This window comes from Canis aureus, chromosome 18 (assembly GCF_053574225.1).
Source record: "Canis aureus isolate CA01 chromosome 18, VMU_Caureus_v.1.0, whole genome shotgun sequence".
In the NCBI taxonomy this organism is placed as follows: domain Eukaryota; kingdom Metazoa; phylum Chordata; class Mammalia; order Carnivora; family Canidae; genus Canis; species Canis aureus.
This window is the reverse complement of record NC_135628.1, coordinates 40,098,383-40,119,932: the sequence shown is the minus strand read 5'-3', so window position 1 is coordinate 40,119,932 and position 21,550 is coordinate 40,098,383. Positions and strand designations below refer to the sequence as shown.

The 21,550-nt window shown below is 41.9% G+C and overlaps 1 protein-coding gene and 1 long non-coding RNA gene across 11 annotated transcripts in view; one reads left to right on the top strand and one right to left on the bottom strand.

Annotated features, from left to right (window-relative positions):
• The window catches only part of LOC144288877 (uncharacterized), a 54,227-nt gene extending 41,924 nt beyond the window's left edge, over nt 1–12,303 (bottom strand). The window contains exons 1-2 of the long non-coding RNA XR_013356894.1: nt 12,070–12,303; nt 8,659–8,781 (exon numbers count right to left, since the gene is read on the bottom strand). This is a non-coding gene — a long non-coding RNA (uncharacterized LOC144288877). The remainder of the gene's footprint in view (nt 1–8,658; nt 8,782–12,069) is intronic.
• The window catches only part of DYNC1I1 (dynein cytoplasmic 1 intermediate chain 1), a 438,502-nt gene that overhangs the window by 115,312 nt on the left and 301,640 nt on the right, over nt 1–21,550 (top strand). For 8 of the 10 annotated variants that reach the window (XM_077856842.1, XM_077856839.1, XM_077856840.1 and 5 more), the window contains exon 1: nt 12,402–12,558. The exons of 1 other annotated variant lie outside the window; for it this stretch is intronic. The gene's annotated coding sequence lies outside the window, so the exon portion shown is untranslated. Of the gene's footprint in view, nt 1–12,400; nt 12,559–21,550 lie in introns of those variants that run through there. One more of the 10 variants, XM_077856843.1, reaches the window with a different exon arrangement.

Below are 21,550 nucleotides of genomic sequence, written 5' to 3'. Positions count from 1 at the left end.
CCTGGTTCACAAACACAATGCCACTAAGAAGCTGTGTATCTTACTTATCACTTTATTGTCAGTTCCCTACAGTTGTGCCAGCTTTCCTTCAAACTCTGTTTATGACAAGGAAATAAAATAATAATTTGATTCCCATACACAACTAAAATAAAATAAAAATCTGAGAGGCTTAGAGGCTGTCTGCTGCTGTAGAACTATGTAACTCTGAAAACAATGGCCTAGTCACCCAAGGAGAGTACCATGATCTCAGATAGGATACCTGACACTCGAAGGGAGCCCTGATAGGAAACAGATGAGAATCCATGTTACCAAATATAGACTGAAACACTGTCTGTCAGGTGGAAACCTCCTACCTCTGAGGAAGCTGATAGGGAGCAGGGGACACTAATATCCTTGACCAAATCGACATACTTCTAGTAAAGCCAAGAAAGAAATCTTTTCATTTTTGTGTGAGAAGTTAGAAGATGGTTAAAAGGAGCAAGATGAGAGTGACATGGGGGCCAAGAATCCTCAACCTTACATAGGGATGGTATAACTACCACCCCACCAAGGGGAGGAGGCCAGGCCTCTTGCACAGATTTAAATTTTGAGCTGGTAAAATATAAGCTTGTTGGACCTAATTAATGTGATACAGAGAAGCACCAAGAAAAAGGTGGGGCGTTGTTGGAGATGGAGTGAATGGTTCAGGTTCTGAAGCAAAGGACAAAGGACAGCTCCCTACAGGGGTAGAAGGAAACCTAGCCACAGCCTAATCTTGATTTTGGTTCAAGGTCCTGGGATCCATGTTGGGCTTGGCACTCAGCATAGGGTCTGCTTGGGATTCTCTCTCCTTCCCTTCCCTTTCCCCCAATTTGTACTCTCTCTTTAAAATAAATAGAATCTTTAAAAACAACAAAAACAAAACAGGGGCACCTGGGTGGCTCAGTTAGTTAAGCGTACAACTCTTGATCAGCTCAGGTCTTGATCTCAGGGTCATGAGATCAAGCTGGGCACCCAGTGCGGAGCCTGCTTGATTCTCTCTCTCTCTCTCTCCTTTTCCCTCTGTTCGTCCTCACCTTAAAACAAAAGCAAATGCAAAAACAAAATACTCCTGGAAAACTAAAAATCAACAAGAATACAATGCTAAATAATAAATAGTTCACAAGATTTAATAATAGTTCTATGTATGTGACATTTTTCTAATGTTTTATCTATGCTGACTCATTTAATTCTCAGGGCAATCCAGTGAGGGTGGTATTGGTTCCCAAACTTGGAAGCTTCCTGGGTGACTTCTGAAACTCATATCTAGAGGGTAGGGAAAGACCAAAGAGACAGGCAGGCCACTCCAGATGCATAGGTGACAGGTTTAAAAAGCAAGGGAACTTATGCACAAAATTCATCTGGAGCAGCCACAAGACAAGTTTATCTCCACGCCCACCTGCCAGAATCTGAAAAGTTTTTATGGAAGCCTTTACTGGGTTTGGTCATGTATACCATCCAGAAGGGCTCAACAACACATTGCTTTCTTATTGCTATGTCCCTGAAACAGCTCTGGTTGAGAACAGAAGACAGAATGTACATTCCAAGGACAGGGGACGGGGTGAGAGGCCTCCTATTGCCTGGGTCCAGCTTGAGGGTCAACTGGCAGTCATTTCCTCTCAGTAAGCTTGAAGGTCAACTGGCAGTCTTTCCTTTCAATGACCTCCTCCAACAAGTAGGTGTTAATTAACATCCTCATTTTACAAATGAAGAATCCAAAGCAGAGAAGTTAAGTAACTTGCCCAAGGTCAAGTAAATGTTATCTGACTTAGGCATCCTAGCCCAAATTTTAATTCTGAGAAGTCTATGCAAAGCTGGTCATAGTAGACTAAATGAAATCCCAAAGGAAGATACAGTGTTTGTATAGCAAGTGAAGCACTTGGGTTCCGGCATCAACCATCCTACTGTAAGAGCCTGGCTTTACTCTTTATAAACAGTGACAGCTTGAGCAAGGTACTAACCTCCCCGAGTCTCTACTTTGCTGTGTGTCACCCATCAGGATGATGATAATGATATAGAAGATGGGGAAGAGCTTTGCACATAGTAGGAAGCTGCATTTCTGGTGCTCAGCACATTAGCAGATGTTTGAAAAGTATTTGATGGGTATCAGTTGTTATAATAGAAGAGCATACTTCGACAAGAGTGGCAAAATTGTCATTCGTGAAAGCCAAACCCTATGCTTTTCTTCTTTCAAAACCCTCTCATTTCTCCAACACTTGAGGTATAAATGTGGATGGATCATATCCATTAAGCATAAAGTACACTGATATTGCCTTGACAATGATGTTATAAGCAATAATTTAAAAAAGGCCCCCCTTGCTCTCTTGTCCTGCCAATCTATCATCCTCATTTACAGGCTATCCGAAGGCTTAAGGAATGGTTGGCAAACTGTGAATGGTCGTTAAAATACTGATTTCTCCTATTTTTCCTGCCTTGAACAATGTTCATACATAAATTATACCTGATAAAATATTTGTATGACAAAAATTTGTATCTTATTTGGAGAAAATGGCTCGAAAAATATATTCCGATTCTGACTTTAGGCACTGCGGAATTAGGTGGCCATTTCACACACATGCAAAAGGTAATCTAAAGAGCATAAAATGCAAAGAGCCACCGAGGCTATGTATCTAGTAAATTCATGAATACGATATGTTTTAGGTGTTGAGTGAATGTGTCAACCCTTAAGTTCGCCCTTCATGCATACATAAAATTCTCAAAATTCCATAGGATATCCTTAAACAATAAACCTTAGTGGTTGAAAATAAAAGTAAACCATATGCTTCCAAGAAGAGAGGGAAACATTTTTAAACTGTTAGTAAGTCAATTAAAATTGATTCAAGGAACAAAATTCTTTGAGATAATAACAGGAATACTTCACTTTGTGTTAGGCTTAGTCTCAAAGTTTACTGATGCCCTGTCTCTGATTTTTTTCTTTTGTTTTATTTCTGCTTCTCTGGAACTTTAGGTCTTTCTCTCTTCCTTTCCCTCCACTCCACCATAGAAATGAAACAGGAAATATATTCTTATTTGTTGAACAAAACATGGATTTTTATTAATCTGTTGCCCTGAAATGTTTCAAAATGATTTTCTCAAATACACATTTGTAACTTTTATTGCTAAAAAATTTTTTTTTCAGACTCTTCATAGTGGTTCATCATTCCATTTAACATGACCTTGTATAACCTTATTTACATTTGACAAGTTGGAATGTTAAAAAACTACTTGAACAATTCAGCAATTTGGCAACTTATTTCCATCAACATGAGTCTTTAGGGAGGGAAAAAGCTTGACTTAAAAATGATGATGTAATATGAAGTATGTCAGAGTAATGAAAGATATACAGTAGCTCCAGACAGCTTATATTTTATCTTTTATTACTTTTAGCCCATAACCTAAAACCCAAATAAGGAAAGATATGTGAAAAAGAAACTGTTAAATATAATTTACTAACAAAAGATGAAAAATTAAATTGAACTTTAAAAAGACTGAAAAAAGTTTATTCGTATTCACTGTTATTTTTAAAATTTTTAAAAAATGTATTTATTTAGAGAGTGTGTGCAAGAGAGAGGAGTGGCAATGGGAGGAGAGAGAAAATCTCAGACTCTATTGAACTCAGAGCCCAGAACCCAGAGCCCAGCCCAGGGCTTGATCCCACAACCCGGAGGTATGACATGAGCTGGAGCCAAGAGTAGGGTGCTCAACTGACTGAGCCACCCAGGTGGCCCTTATTCACTACTGTCATTAAATCACTTCATACAGGGACTCCTGGGTGGCTCAGTGGTTGAGCACCTGCCTTCGGCTCAGGGCATGATCCTGGGGTCCCGGGACCAAGTCCTGCATTGGGCTCCCCACTGGAAGCCTGCTTCTCCCTCTGCCTATGTCTCTGCCTCTCTCCCTGTGTCTCTCATGAATACATAAATAAAATCTTTTAAAAAAAGAAAACTAATTTTCCCTGTATAGGCACTGTTCCCAGCTACAGATAGTCTTCGCCTTGTGCAGTAGTGTCAGACCATAAAAATGGCCATTCAAAGCAATCTTAGAAATTGATAGGGGGGCGCCTGGGCGGCTCAGTGGTTGAGCATCTGCCTTTGGCTCAGGTTGTGATCCTGGGGTCCTGGACCAAGTCCTGCATCGTGCTCCCCGCAGGGAGGCTGCTTCTCCCTTTGCCTGTATGTTTGTCTCTATTTCTGTGTCTCTCATGAAGAAATAAATAAGATCTTTAAAAATAAATAAATAAATCACTTCATACACAGTGAGAAAAGCAAAGCAAAAAATTACCTGAAGGCTTAAGAACAAATGGACATACAGCTAACTTTTAAAAATATTCATGATTCATCCTTTGTCAGCTCCAGATCAGTATTCAAAATTTAAATACATATATTTGCAAATAATAAAAAGTTCAATCTACAATGTCAATTTGGAAATATGTCAAAATATGGTAAACAAATGCAAGAGGCAAAAAATTGGTCCAAGTAAATCTTAAGATCTTGTTCTTATAGGCGAGCATTCAAAGCCTTGAAGGCTTTCTCACATGCTAATTGGCTTTCCTGATAAAAAACTTTTTTTTTTAAGATTTTATTTATTCATGAGAGACACAGAGAGAGAGGCAGAGACACAGGCAGAGGGAGAAGCAGGCTCCATGCAGGGAACCCGACGTGGGACTCGATCCCAGGACCCCAGGATCACACCCTGGGCTGAAGGCAGGCACTAAACCACTGAGCCACCAGGGCTGCCTGCTTTCCTGATAAAAACCTAAAGGGAATGATGATCTCTTTCTTTCACTGTCTTCCCATAAATGAATTAAACTTATATTTGATAGGCCATATTTTTAGAAATCACCTGGTCAATAATGTGAATTATATTACCCTGCTGGTTTGCAAACTATCCCCTGTACACATAAGGCAAGAAGAGACCAAAAATAAGAACAAATAGGTGGCAGTTTTTCTACGTTAAGGGACTTACACTGGACACTTGTTTGGAGCAGCCACAAGGCGAGTAGATCTCCATGCCCACCTGCCAGAATCTTAAAAGTGTATATAGAGGTCTTAATGGGCTTCAGTCGCATATCTAGATAGTCTAATAACACATTCCTCTCTCAGGCTGTGTCCTTGAAAATGGTTCCCACTGTAAGAACAGTGGTAGAACTACATTCCCAGGATGGGGTTGAGGGGTGGCATGAGGAGTCTCTGATTGCTAGGTCCAGTTTGCTGGTCAACAGGTAGGTGGTCATGCCCTCTCGATGGCCTCATCCAACATATCCTCCGCAAGGTATTTCACTTGAATACTTAGCAAATGCGGAGAACCAGGACCTGGAGGTCACTCGGGCACTGCTGGCCCCATAGCTCTATCCATTCATCACTGGCTCATGTGAAGGGCACTTCCCTGGAGGATAGACAGAGGCAGTATATATTTCCAATTCCAGAGAGCACTGTAGCATATCATTATAAGATCCCTGGGGAGGGATTCCTTCATGGCTCATTGCATCTCAATGGAACCAGAGTGGCACAATAACTACCTAAGTGGTATGTGCTGGAAGTGGTGTGCAGGGAGAAAAGAGCATGATACTTGGTATTTATCCAAGAAGTGAGAGGGCACAATCATCTTCATTTATCCTGACTCTCATCCTTATACTGACTCCTCTTTTAGCAAGGAGGTTCAGCACTTTATCCATCTACAGCTTCTTGTTTCTGATGTCTACAATGTATATCATAACCAGTGCCAAGTGATAAGATTGAGTGTATGGTTAGGGGGTTTCAAAAGGAAGAAGCTTACAATACATTGTTTTTAAGTGACTCAGTGCTCTTACTGGAATATCCCTCATATCTAACAAGCTTGTTGGAACACATAATGGGTATTCATCAGAGAGCAGTTAGAAAATAAGTGTACTCAAAAGACAAAAAATCCATGGTCAAATCACTCAAAATGGCCAGCATGAACATTTCACACAACGTTTCAGTCTTTTTGCTGTGCATATCCACATCATAACAATGTTTAACATTCATTTAGTATTGACTTGGTGCCAATCACTATACCAAGTTCTTTACAAGTATTATCTCATTTAGTCCTTATTACAGTCCTAAGAGATGGGCATGGGCACTATTATGTCCATTTTACAGATGAAGATATATTGAAGCTAGAGTAGTTTAAGCAATTTGTGCAGAATCACACAGCTAGTGAATCACAGGAACCAGTTAATCCAGGTATGCTGGACTCGAGAGCCTGTATTCTTGACCTCAATGTAATATCTCTGATTTATACATTCCTGTAGTACTAGAAAGTTGTGTTATTTTATACAGTTTTATAATTCTTCTTAAAGTATTACTCTATAATTAAGTAGAAGAAAAAAAGAAGTGAGAAACAATAATATATAAAATTTGTTTTCTAGGGCAGCCCGGGTGGCTCAGCGGTTTAGCGCCACCTTCAGTCCAGGGCCTGATCCTGGAGACCCGGAATCGAGTCCCAAGCCAGGCTCCCTGCATGGAGCCTGCTTCCTCTGCCTGTGTCTCTGCTGCATTCTCTCTTTCTCTCTCTCTCTGTGTCTCTCATTAATAAGTAAAAATAAAAATATTTTTTAAAAAAGACAGCTTTAAAAAAATTTGTTTTCTAAAATATACAATTTAGGTTTCATTTTTCAAATAGTCAAATGATATTGAGTTAGCATATGAGAAATAATTAATAATGAAGCACCATAAAGAAAAATACTCAGATTTGCTGGTTAAAGCACACAAACAGGGCCAATAAATATATATTTACTTACTTAAAAATAAATACAGAACTTTTTGAAAGTGTTAGGAGAGCTATGGCAGATGGAGCTATTAGGATTTAGGAACAAGCTTTCTGAGGAGTGGTTACAAGAACCATAAAATACTGTTTCTAGAAAATAATCTAGAACAATAATTTACCCAAAGTGTGGTTCCTTTCTTTTGGGAAGGTAGGTTTATTGTATATAGTTGAATAAACAAGTAAGGAGGCAGAACACAAAGAAATATACATTGATTTCACAGCTGGTAAAAATAAAGATTTATATTTAGACACTGATGGAAAGTGAATTTAAAGCAACATAAATAATGTATGTTTTATAGTCACTGGAGTTGTACCCATAAATTTAAGTGCTTAAAATGATGTTTTTAAGATCTAAAGATTTTTATTTTTGCTATATAGATACTTTCACAGTTGCATTTTTTGATTTATTTTTTTATTGGAGTTCAATTTGCCAACATATGTATAACACCCAGTGCTCATCCCACCAAGTGCCCCCATCAGTGCCTGTCACCCAGTCACCCTGTCACCCCAACCCCTCTCCCACCTCCCTTTCCACCACCCCTTGCTCGTTTCCCAGAGTTAGGTCTCTCATGTTTTGTCACCCTCACTGATATTTTCACTCATTTTCTCTCCTTTCCCCTCTATTCCCTTTCACTATTTTTTATATTCCCCAAGTGAATGAGATCATATAATGTTTGTCCTTCCCTGATTGACTTATTTTACTCAGCATAATACCCTCCAGTTCCATCCACGTCGGGGCAAATGGTGGGTATTTGTCGTTTCTAATGGCTGAGTAATATTCCATTGTATACATAGACCACATCTTCTTTATCCATTCATCTTTCCATGGACACTGAGGCTCCTTCCACAGTTTGGCTATTGTGGACATTGCTGCTATTAACATTGGGGTGCAGGTGTCCTGGCGTTTCACTGCATCTGTATCTTTGGGGTAAATCCCCATGCATTGTTTGTTTGTTTGTTTGTTTGTTTGTTTGTTTATTTATGTGAGAGAGAGAGAGAGAAGCAGAGACACAGGCAGAGGGAGAAGCAGGCTCCATGCAGGGAGCCCGATTTGGGACTTGATCCCAGTCTCCAGGATCACACCCTGGGCTGAAGGTGGCGCTAAACCACTGAGCCACCCGGCTGCCCACCCATGCATTTTTTTTTTAATGGATTGTTAAATCATTATATTTTGGCTTAGCAGTATCTTTTAAAGAAGAGCTGATGGAAGGAAATGTAAGGAGGAGGGAGAGGGAAAGACACAAGAAGGCAAAAGTGAAGGGGGTGGAAATATAGTGATTATAGCACAATTACATGACAAATACAGGTAATAACAGTATAAGTGAAGTTGCATTTGGAAGTTACCCAAAAAGAATTTCGAAAAATCTAAAAGTATACAACAGATATCTCTGAATTCATTTTTCCAAAAGCATATTTTATGAGTACTTACTGTAAATTCTTCATTCCTATTATATAAAAACATAGGCAACATCTTATAATGAAGTGTCCCGAAGACAAAAAGCAGGAGTTGCTTTAGACACTGGAATCATTGATTTCTTCATAAGTCATTCTTCGATTTCTAATAAATCTTCAAATACTAATAATGCATCTGCTTCTGGACATCTTTTACTGTTTTTATTTGGCACAAACTGACCAACTCTAGTCATATAATAGAAAAATACATAAAACATAGCTCATCTGATATATATCCCATACAAAACCATATGTGACATTTGGCAGTGGTTTTAAATTATTTTCTTTACAGGTTTTTATTGTGAGCACAATGTAGAGCATTAACTGGAGAATATTTTCAAGCATTCCCCGCCCCCCTTTGGTTACCTTACAATTTCAAAATCAGCTGAATCGATGACTCACATTTCTTTTTTATGATCTTAGAGTCCTTGGACCACTGAGGTTAATCTTCAATTTTCTTTCTTTCAACTAAGACATGATGGACTCCAGAATAACGTTCAGAGAAGATTCTCAGGCAGATGAGACCTGATATATAAGAATGTTGTTAGAACTAGGGTGAGGGGGAAGCCTGGGTGGCTCAGCAGTTGAGCGTCTCTGCCTTTAGCTCGGGTTGTGATCCAAAGATCTGGGATGGAGTCCCACATCGGGCTCCTTGTGAGGAGCCTACTTCTCCCTCTTCCTTTGTATCTCTGCCTCTCTCTTTCTCTCTCTCTCTCATGAACAAATAAATTAAAAATCTTAAAAAACAAAAGAACCAGGGTGAGATGGGGCTCTAGGAAAGTAAGTTAGACAAGGGAGCCAACTATCGGGCCACATTTGTATCTAGCACTGATGAACGACAGGTGCATAAAGGCAGAAGAAGAGTCTCTGTCTTGAAGGCTGGTAGTGCCCCAATGTCTGAGTAGTCCCTGAAGTCTGGTTATGTCACAGATTGGACACTGAATTTAGAGAGTACAAAGCTCTAGGTCTTTTCATGCAGACCAAATTCAATAATAGCAAACTGGAACTAACATTTATTGAATGTTTCCAATGATATGCTAGGGGCTGTGCCAAGTGCTTCACATGGATTAACTCATTGAAATATCACAGGTGACAAGTATCATTATTATCGCCTTCTGACTTCTAGGAGAGTTGAGTCTCAGAGGAGTCTAGTAATGTGTGCAAATATACAAAACCAGTATGCAGCAGACTTAAGTTCACACACAGCCTGATTCCAGAGTAGGGGAATTGGGCCACACCACTGTCTCTCTGGAGGGCTCTAGAGCAACCTCTTAAAGACTAGCAAGTAGAAATTTGCTCAGCATGTTTTGCAATAGCCATTTAACTCTTTCTTGGAGCCATTCTTTCAAATTTTAGAGCATTAACTTGATTAAGAGGTAAAACAGGCATATTTGTGATGAGTAGTTTATAATTTGTACAAGGTATAGGGAAACACTGTACTTTCTGCACAAATTTTTTATTTACCCAGAATGCCCTAAAAAAAATCTATCACTAAAAGTAAGGTCTATGCCTGCTGTCTAACCCCGTCTTCAAATGCACATTGTCAAAATTTGTATTTAATTATACATATACATGAGCAGCCCGGGTGGTTCAGCGGTTTAGTGCTGCCTTCGGCCCAGGGCCTGATCCTGGAGACCCGGGATCGAGTACCATGTCAGGCTCACTGCATGGAGCTTGCTTCTCCCTCTTCCTGTGTCTCTGCCTCTCTCTCCCTTCTCTCTCATGAATAAATAAATAAAATATAAAAAAATAAAAAAATAAAGCCGTTCTCATTTAAAAAATAAATAAAGATTTAAAAAAATTATACATATACACCTAGACCTTTTCAACAAGCCTTCGCAGATCACAAGGATCCCCAATTGTAATGCATTTTCCCCTTCTTGATCTCTCATGGCAAATGTCTTTGATTTTTCTACTTCTTTTAGTCTGTTTACTATTAAAACCAGTCGTGTCTTTTCATTAGATTTTGCATTTCTGGAATATAGAGATCACTCATTTCTTATTTATTTCCAGTCTTATGCCCAATATCTATACTATGCCTTGACACATTATAATGAAAATAATTATAACTACCTTTTAAAAAAATTGTGCTGGGGATATATTATAAGCCATTCATGATGAATACAACTTGACAAATTCAGGCCTTCTTAATCTTGGCCTAGATTCTTGTAATGAATTTTGAATTAGCCTTTGCTTGTTCCAATCCCCTATTCATAGAAACTCCCAGATGACTCTTCCCAAGTGTCATTTCCTGCTCAAACATCTGTGTTGGTGGTACTCCACTATCTCCTTTTCAGCCTTCCTTAAGTCTCAGTCTGCTTCCCCATGAATCTGCCAGATTCCAAAAAGTTGGATCAGTCAACGTTTGCTGAGTACATGTGCTTTCTCTTCTCTGGAGCTTTGTTCATGCCTGAAAATATATCTCCCTCTTCATTTCTACTGTTAAAAGCCCTATCCATCCATTTCAAATATCATCCATATTTATAATGTTACTTATCTCCCACCATCTCCCCCATCCTAACCAGATGAGCTCTTATCAGAACTCTCTTAGCATACTGCATGGCTTTGGCCATTTTCTTATTGTTTGCCTTTAATTATATGTTAACCCCCCCCCTTTTACCTTCAATTGAATTTTAACTCTTTGTGAAAAGAGATAATGTTCTCCTCGTTTTTCTACCATCTTAAGCTCCTAGCACAATGCTTTGCAGGTAGTGGGCACACAACAACTCCCATATTGGGGAGATAGTAATACTAGTTGGTAATGTATAAGCAGTGAAGTCAGGTGGACAGGGCTTCCAATTCCAGCTGGATCACTCAGTACCTGGGGAACTTGGGCAAGCTAGTTAACTTCTTTGAGACCTATTCCTTTAACTATAGGTATGACATTTTACCTACTACACAATGCTAATGAAAAATGTATGTAGAGTTTGACATCTATTAAATATCTAATACATAGCAGTGGCAAGTATTTGTTTCATAATTTTTTTCTCTGAAATATCTTGAATTCCTTCATCTAAAAACATGTCACTTGTCTCATTTTTAGCTATAATATGGTCACAATAGTTTGCCAGGAAGGCAAAATTGGAAAAATTGGAAAAAGGGTGACCATTTTATAGAAAAGTATGACATTATATTTACAACCACATCTATTTTTATTCTGAAGTTACTATTTTTATTTTGAAATTACTGTAGTAGTCGATTAAATAAATTCGTAAATAGTCACTGAACATCTATTATGCATCAAACAGTATTGTAAGGGGCTGCCCCGGTAGCCCAGGGGTTTAGGGCCGCCTTTGGCCCCGGGAGTGATCCTGGAGACCCGGGATGGAGTCTCACGTTGGGCTCCCTGCATGGAGCCTGCTTCTTCCTCTCTCTCTCTCTCTCTCTCTCTCTCATTGTCATGAATAAATGAATAAAATCTTAAAAAAAAAAACACTATTGTAGGTATTGGGGATATGGCAGTGAATTAGATAGTAAATTGCCCTCCAGTAACTTCCATGCTAATGTGGACGGTGATCCCACAGATACTCTAAAAGCACAATGAAAAACGAACAAAATGATGCCAATCCTGCGTTGATTAGAATCCCAAGCTCCATTTCTGGGTCTCTAAACTTAGCTGTTACAGTAAGCTTTGGGGGAGTTCAAGAACGGTCACCCAGATTTTTAAAAGCTGGGATTCTTATCTATAGATAGATATAGATATAGATATAGAATCTTTTTCCTCGGGGGGGGGGGTAGGAACAGGAACAAATCAGACCTATGTCTTTGTGTGTAGCAGAGAGATCTGAGCTTTCTCTACTTACTTACACTGACCTTAAAGTAGTTGTCTGGGAGTGAAAGTTGCTCGGTGTCGGTGTCGGTGTCGGAATGTCAGCAGCAGCTCCCCAAACACTGCAGCTCTTCTGTTTGCAGCAACTTAGGCGAGTCCCGCACCGAGGCAGACCGACTGACCCCCGCGCCCGGTCCCCCGCAGCCCCCAGCCGTCGGGCCGGCGCCACCCCCTCCTGGCGAGCCCCGTGGAGCCGCGAGCCGAGGCCCCCCCGCGGGAGGCGCGCGGGGCGTGGAGGGCGTGGGCCGGGGGCGGGGCCAGCCCGCAGCCCGGGGCTCGCAGGGAGCTGTCAGTGTCAGGCTGGCGGGGAGAGGCGGGGCCGGGTCCCCGCGGAGCGCGAGCCGAGCGCCGGGCGCAGCGTGAGACAGCACATCCTGCGCGCGCCCGGCCCGCCGCCCTCGGAGCCGCTCGAGCCTCGGCCCCGCAGACCCCGGCTGCAGCCGCCGCGCTCCGCCGCCGCCCAGCGCGCCCAGGTAACCGGGGCGGGGGGGGGGGTCGCGCTCTGCGGGCCGCTCCTCCGCGCCCCTCGACCTCCGCGCCCCCGGGGCGCCCGCGCCGCAGCCGCGCAGCAGGGGTGCTCGGCCCCCTCCCCAGGCTCGGGCGTGCGCCCTGCGCCCTGCGCCCTAAGGCGGTCGGAGCCCCCCCGCGGCAGCCCCCGGCTGCAGCTTCCGCGGCGGAGCCCGGGGGCGCAGGGCAGAGGAGGAGGGGTCGTGGTGTCATCACCTCGTCGCCCACCTCGTGGGCCGGGAGGGGCGTCCCGCTGCGCCGCGCCTCGGTGCGGTCCGGGGCAGCAGCAGAAGGCTGGCGGCGGGGAGATGCGCACCCCCTGGGCCACCAGCTGACGGCCCCCGGGGGAGGGGGAGCCGCGGAGCGAAAGGGACAGGATGCCGTTTGATGACATTTTCAGCTTCTGCAAAGCTCTGAGATGCTGTCGCTACCCGCCAAGTGGAGGGAGCGGCTGTACTTCCAGCAGGGCATTAATGAAACACTCACGCAAGAAGATGCCAGTTTCTCCCGCTGCTGCGAAAAAGTGTGGTTGGGGGATGTGGTGTGGTAAACAGGTTCCCAGCCGCGTGGGCTCCTTCCCCCACTCCCACTCCGGAACCGCTCGGGCCGCAGAAATCCGTGCGTCGTCATCGTGAGGGCACAGAGCCTGGCAGCACGGATGGGAACTGAGTGTGCGGGAGTCTCATGACTTGGTATCTCGCTAATAAGGTCGAACAGAAACCCAGCATCAGGACAGGAAATTACTTAGGAAATGGGAGACTCCACAGAATGCAGAAGATGGAATCTGTCCTGTGTTCTGGCCTCCGCACATCTAGGTAAGGGGCAAGGACGAGGAGCCAGCCATTTTCCTGCCTGGAACGCCTTCCGAGTGTGCACTCTGTAGACTTACAGCAGTTCAGGCTTGGGAAAAATTGCTTCCAAATATTCCAGATTAACAGGAAGCATAGCTGACAGGAAGACACCAGTAACTGCAGGAGACGTCATATGGCTCATCTTAGCACAGATGAAAGCCTCTGTACATATTTTCACTGTGAAAATTGTAGTGAAAGACAATCAGTGTTAGTAAATCCAAAATGGATAATTCAGTGCTAGCTGCATCCTGAGGGTGCTAGTGGGAGTGTGATTAACACTTCCTCTGATTATTTAAAATGTCAAGTTTTCTCCAAAAGTTTTGGTGTGAGAAACAAGGGCCCGAACTGTGCTCTTTTGACCATGTTTATCAATAAAATATACTCAGACACTCCTACCATGCAGTCATCAAACGTTCTCTTCATAGGAACCAAACGTGCCAACATTTCTAGGTTCTGAGGATTCAGCGCTCCAAGAGCCATTTTTTTTTTTTTTCTGAAAAATCTTGTAGCACCATCTTTAGGAAGTTAGGACAATATGTTTGGGTGTCCAGTGCAGGCTCTTTCCAGTTTGGAAAAGAGCATCTTTTGGTCCAGAACATCTCCTGTGTCTCTCTTTTTTTTCTTCCTTGTCTTGGGCCTCAGGCACCCATGCACCTGCTTCCTCTTTCCTCGGGACTCGATGCTGCAGTCTCTGCTGCACAGCGCCTGAAAGTTATTCTACTGAAATGTGTCCTCAAGCTCTTTGGTGTTTGAGGTCTAACATTATTAGGTATAACCACTGTTTTGGATATGGGCAGAGAAAATAAACTCAACCCACAGGAAAGTGGGGGCAGTTCTTACAGTGGTATTGTAGTTTCTGGTTCCTAGTTTCTGACAAACTTATGAGATGATAAGAGGAAGTCACACAGCATTTTTGTCATCATGCTTTATGTCTAAGAGGGGGCTCTATTAACTTTCTCCCCAGCCTTTCTACTTCCCCAAACACTTATTCTCAAGTCTATGTTTAATAAAAATAAGCCTTTTGCTTGACTCCAGCACTGAGTCAAGTAATTCATAGGGATCCATCCAGGGTGCTCTTCTGTCCGGTCTTGTAAAATACACAGCAAGTCTTCAAACTATGTCTCTCAACACAGACTGTGCAGAGGCTTCATTCAAAGTTAGTTACCCAAAAGGGCTATCATTCTTCCCCATCACCCTGTTTCTTTCTGTCATTTAGCCTCACATGAGTAGGTATATTCCTTCATCATTTTGTTCTGTCTGTGCTTTGCTCTACCATGTAAAACACAGGTTGATAATACGTTGAACAATTTACCCGTGTCCAGTACATTTACTGAATTTATTACATTACCAATACATTTCCTAAAGTGTGTTGAGCACTTGACATTGGATTTTAAATTACTTCTCCATGTATTAACTTACTTAATCCTCACAAAAAATCTTATGAGTTATATATTATTTTTAATCCCACTTGAGAGATGAGGAAACTAAGACAGAAAGGTATTTTTTAAAGATTTTATTTATTCATGAGAGACAGAGAGAGAGAGAGAGAGGCAGAGACACAGGCAGAGGGAGAAGCAGGCTCCATGCAAGGAGCCTGACATGGGACTCGATCCTGGGGGTCCAGGATCGGGCCCTGGGCTGAAGCAGTGCTAAACCGCCGAGCTACCAGGGCTGCTGGGACACAAGAGTATTAAGTAAATTTTTGAAAATTGCTCAGCTACTAAATTATAGTCAGGATTTGAACCCTGGGCCATCTGAATCTACTCTTCCACACTAAGAACAATTATATTGACTAATTTCCATATACCGAATATTAATCTTGTCTTATCTCATTTAATATTTTATTTTTAATGTATAAACCTTTGCCCATATAAAAACTATTCCTGACTAGGAACTTTTCATAGATATCCTGAACTGATTTTCTTTGCTTCCTCTCTACAGGAAGCTTAGCACCAGAATGTGAGACTGAAACTTGCACTGTAACATAAATACCACGGTCCAGGTGCAAACCCTGAAGTACCCCGGTGTTCACAAAGCATCTCCTGATTCTTTGTTCAGAGGAGGCTTCTTAAATAGGAATCACTCGCATTGTGGATGGCAGGGGCATGATGGTGTTCAGGTGGTCATTGACCCTGATATTCTTGATGCAGAATTTAATGCACATGTACATAAATGCAGCTTTCTGGGCGGGGAGGAGGAGGAGTATTTGTAACTAAAAAGAGATTAGGAGCTACTGGTTCACATGCAGTGTGAAGGAGGCTAAGAACTGAGGCCACTGTGCTGAAATGTGTTGAAAACAGGGCAAAACTATCCTGTGAGCATCAGCCAAGAAAAAGCGTTCGTAGCTATCAGAGGATTGTTGGCATTTCACTACTGAGGAATGCTAGGGGTGCTCCAATCCAGGTGCAACTTAGGCTAATGCACGCTGCAACCAAGTAAGGTCTCCAGGAATGGTAGGCAGCCCCTAGCATTGCTGCCATTCGTTGGGTATTTACCCTGCTTATATTCAGGTTCATCAGATCATTCCTGTAAGGCTGAAATTTTTATCTTCATTTGACAAACAAGGAATCTGATGCTTGGAAACATGAAGTCACTTGGTCAAGGCCACCTGAAGCCAGTTTAGTGGGAAAGCTAGATTTCAAATGCAGGTTGGCCAGATTCCAAAGTTTGTTTATAATGTTCCCATCATAGCTCATTGTTTTTTTTTTTTTTTATCATAGCTCATTGTTTTTCTGTGTGGGATACCAGAAAGTACTGTTATAGTGTAACTTTTCATTGTGGCAGGACAGAGAGTCCCTCAAGAACTTGCTCACATGCTGATAGGAAAAGCCTAAATTTATTTTCAAAGGAGAACAAGAAAATTGGACATCTATCAGCGTGGTGGAGGGTAAGCAAACCCTGCTTTCCCTTGAGGTGTGCTGAAGCATCCTACATTTGATTCTCAAGTGTCACTGGGTATCTTGTTGAACACTAAATGCATAGCAGTTCACAACTAAGCCCAGAAGTTGACTTTGCAGGAGTAGGTTTAGCCAAGACTTTATTCATTGCAAAGATGAATTTATTTCAGAGCTGAATTCGAAGCTGCTCAGTGTTCTGGGGCTTACCTGATATAGTGATTGTGCCATGATCTGGAACACTAACTTGGTACTAAATCTTAGGAGGACCTCTGCTAAGCAGACAGCTTATGTGTCCTTTAGTTTTCGGTTCATATCTGTCCTGAGATCCTCACAAGCAGCTGCTCTTGCTTCCAAAATATTACTTAATTCCTAACATTTCTATGTTCACCATATTGTTGCTATACTCTTAGAAAATGACCCATTGCTTTCATTTTGGGGCACAAACCAGCTAATGCCACCAGTGTGGCAAACACACAAAGCAGAAATTTATGTTAGAGTCAAGGGCATTGCTTATAATAAAAGTAATGAGTCTCTGGCACTGTGGAGAATGATTGCACTTGATCAACAGATCTGCCTTGGGAACAGACTCCCGTGTCCTTTATTATGCTTCAATGTGTTTTTCTCTTATAACCTCTAAAGAATTTTTTAAAATTCTGCTGCTCTCTTACACACATTTTATGTTGGCATCTGGTAGTTTTCATCGTAAATTTAAAGAATCACAATGAATGTGATTTCCAGAATATGGTAAACTTGGCTATTTAAAAATAAAACGATGATGTCATTCTTTGAATCCAATTAAAATCTAAATACTATGCCAACCTCTATATAAAAAGTACCTGAGGAAGCTCTTCAACAAAAGGGTATTTTTATACCTTGTGGTCAAGTGTTGCAAGCAGATTTGGGGCACCAAGTGTCACAGTAAGATTTTGGGCTTTTTTTTTTTTTTCATCTGGTAATGGGGAAGAAAAAGCTTTTATAAAAACGGAGGTGGGAAAGGAGGCTCTGCATGTTTCTAAACCACAGGCAAGTTCTCTGGAAGGTCAGTTTTTGGAAAGAATATAGACAGAAGCTTCAGATCTGGAAATAAAAATGTGATTAGTTCTTCTCATTCCTGCATGGTCTTTAGAAAACCTTGATGGGCACCAGGGACATGCAATGCTGCTGGTGCATGCATTTATCTAGGACAGGTGTTGTCGGTTATAGGTCACTATGAACAGTGGCCCGAAGTCGGATCCACGGCCTTGTGTCTGTGCGGCTTAGACTCCAAGTTGGCAGGACTGAAGGACCTGCAGAGCTGTTGGTCCTATTTCTTGCCCGCAGACAGGTGACTCAGTGGATTGCTGTCTTTCCTCTATTTAGTGATTTATAGAAGAGATTAACTCTAGTGTGTTTTCACTTTTTAAAAGATTGTTTAAGATTTATTTATTTTAGAGAGAGAGTGAGCACAAGTGGGAGGGGAAGAGGGAGAGAGAGTCTCAAGCAGACCCCATGCTGAGCACAGAGCCCAAGGCGCGGTTGGATCTCAGGACCCTGAGATTGCAACCTGAGTGAAACCAAGAGTTGGGCCCTCAACCAACCGCACCACCTAGATGTGCCTCTGCTGTGTTTTTACATCAGTGGTTCTCAGTCGGGGTGATTATCTACCCTAGGGACATTTGGCAATGTCTAGAGACATTTTTGTTATTACAACTGGGGAGAGAGGGTGGTTAGAACTGTGGCTGAACATCCTACAATGCACAGGACAGCTCCTGTGACAAAGAAGTATCCTACCCAGAATGTCGATAGACATTCTTTTTTTCTATTGAAGTCTTTCCTGCTGTAATCTGAGCTCATTTCTTTGTTTGGTCTTGTACGATATAAGAGTACAACATCTAAGAGGCAGTGTAAGACGAAAGAAGAAGCCAGATATCTCACTGAAGCTATGGGAGCCTCAGTTTCTTCATCTGTAAAATGTGGATAATGATACCTGGCTTGCAAAGTTATTGTAAAGATTGCAGCTATTGAAAGAATGAGGATTAAATGAAGTACACACTGAGTGTGTGGAAGATGCTTTTTATTTTCCAACAATAGTTACATCATTCTCTAGCCTTCTCTCCTCAGGGATGCGTGTGATCTTGCCTTCCTTTGAACCAAAGGTATGCTCTTTAAAAAATTTTTTATCTTGAGTTATACTACTTATGTGCATGCCTTTTCCCCTTCTAGAATCCAGGCTCCCCAAGACATCCTTGAATCTTTCAGCAGAGAGCCTGACACATGGTAGATGCTCAACAAGCTTTGTTGACCTGAAATACTAGCCAGAATAAATCCCACTTAATTTTCTTTTTATTATAAGATTTAATTCTTTCCCTTTGGATCATTTTAATGTGTTTAGTAAAAACATTTACTTCCTGAAATGTAGTCTCCATGGCACGTCTGGGCCCAATTTGAATGTAGACTCGGTAATGCCTAGAATTCTGGAATCCTTGCCTTCCTGAATCAGGATCACGTGAAATATTTCTGCTGAAGGGGAGTCTTGAGACAGACCATTTTTCATTCTAGAAATGACAGGCAGGATGGTTTAAGTCTTGTGTTTCTTTTATGAGCCCCTTGGGCTAATTCTTTTGAATTCTTTGGTTTGATTTCTTTGGTGGGAGGTTTGATTTCTTTAGTTTCTTTCTGGTGGGAGGAAAGGAGATTTTGATTCATTTGTCATATTTCTATTTTATACTAATGTCTAGAGTGAAGCCAAGAGTAATGTGTATATTTTAAATAGCTCTAATGAGTAAATGATGACAATATTTTATATCCTACAGTTAGTTTCCCTTTTAAAATGTATGCTAGATGGTCTACTCTGACTTGAAATAGTATCCATTTCTTTGTTTAACAAGCTGAAGATTTTAGGAATTGAAAGCGGTGAAGTCCTTTCCTTTTAAAGGTAGTTTAGATCCTGTAATGCACATATGGAAGTCTTTATGAGTTTATCTAGTTGTTGAGTGTTAGGATGAGCCCATGCTCAAGGGATGACCATGGCATTGTGTCGCAGAATCAGCTTGTGGAATTTCAGTAGTTGGTGGGTTTGGGTGACTGGAAAGGTAGCAGACTCTGTGGGGAATGTGTGTTTTGACAGTGTCCCCTTTTAAAATGACGGTGCGTCTTCTGTTTCACTGTCTGCCCTGGTGGTATCAAAATAGCAAGGGGTTGTGGGAATTGGTGTGTATTTTGTGGAAGAAAGAATAACAAAAACTTCTCTGCCTGTTTCCTTGAAAAGTGTGACTTTGTTCACTTTCAGAGGGTATATAGGTTACTGCTGATTTGGAAAGGAGATCTTCCCTCTTTGAATGCTTTCAGGCACAGAGGAAAGTGAGAATCTATTTACATAAGTTAAAATGCCAAACTAAATCTCCCAATGCAAACGTGGACCACCCAGGGACATTGTACAGGCCAGATTTGGGGTTTTGAATACAGATTTTCTTGCTTCATCTTTTAAACTTTTTAATATTTTTCAAATGCTGCTGAAAAGTAATTGGCATGTTAAATAAGGATGAAACCCCATATCTTTTGCCATAGCTTTTAAAGGGGGGAATCATACTCATTTCCCTTAAGCGCTCCTTGTTTTTTTTTTTTTTTTTAAGATTTTATTTATTTATTCATGAGACACAGAGAGAGAGACACAGGCAGAGGGAGAAGCAGGCTCCACACAGGGAGCCCGATGCGGGACTCGATCCCAGGACTCCAGGATCACGCCCTGAGCCAAAGCAGATGCTCAACCGCTGAGCCAGCCACTGGGTGTCCCGAGCGCTCTTTGTTTTAAAAATAAAAATGTATGAATTGCTAAAATTTGAAGTCCAACAACAAATTATAAGTTTTAGTTTAAAGTAGATGAAAAAGTTAGGTTACAAAACAGTTGTAGGTGAGGAGGAAGATAGCCTCTTTAGATGTTCCCTTTTCCAAGCACATTTTGCTTGCGGAGAGCCATTTACCTCAGGAAGATGGGCAGCAGTTTGCTTTGGGGGATGTGCTAGGGTATTGGAAACATCACCCCCTTGACACTGCCAATACCATTTCTGCCTTCCCAAACCCAGGGAAGAAGGTGCATCTGGGCAGCATTTGGAAAGAGTATTTTCTAAACTCTCCGGGGAAGATTCAGAATGAAAGTTGCTTTTACCAGGACACATGTTCTGGCGGCTGTGGTATTCATAATGACACCTATTGCTTTCTTAGTCTTTATACCTGTTAAAGAAAATGTCATTCATACACTTGTTAAAGAAATGGTAAGACAGGCTTTATTCAAGCGGACTATCTTGATAGATTTCCTGACCCCTGCACTGAGAGTTTGCAGTAGGGGAGAGAGATTGGGAGCAACTCTGGATACAATAAGGAAAAGTGGGATTTCTATACAAGGAGCAGTGCAGGGGGTGGTGTGTGTGCAGTGGATGGGACAGAAAATTACTAAGAGATAAGTAAGGAGCAATCAGGCTAAGCTGACCTAACAGGACTCTTCCTGTAGGCAGGCCAGGGTATCAGACACCACTTGGGAAATGGGGGATGAGGAACTCCTCCAGATATCGATTAGATTTTGATGATCAGATATTGAGGATGGGGAATCCTGGCTAAACTGACTTAGCAGGAGGACTTAGCTAAAATGAGGCTCTTGAGAACATACCGATGGATAGGAGTCAAGTTGAAAAAGAGCTCAGAGGAGCCTGACTAGCCTTTGGTCAAGGGGAGAGTCTTGGTCACACCTCTCATTGAGCAATCCATAGGAAAGCACAGGTGAGGATGGTGAAAGGGGGGTGGTGGAATACTTGCAGTTACCAATACTAAATCAAGGAAAGTGGAGAGCCATGAGAATGCTGGATCATGGGAGTGGATTTGGGCCATGAGAGTGTACTGATCAGGTTAGGCTGCATCACAATACAGTAGCAAATGACTCCCACACATCAGCAGGGTAACACAAGATTGTTCTTGCTTATGTTACAAGTCCAGTGTGGGTCAACAAGAGGCTCTGCTCACCATATCCATTCAGAGACCCATGCTGAGTGACACTTCATCTTGATATGTACTGCCCTAATGTCATACATTTCATTGGCTAAAGCAAATCAAATGGCCCTGCCTGGCTACAGAGGAGTTGTAGAATAATTGAGGAGTAGGATTTTTTTATGATTGACTTAAATGACTGTGAAAGGGAGGGACTTCCCTGGGTTCACCTATTCCTACTGCTAACCATAGTT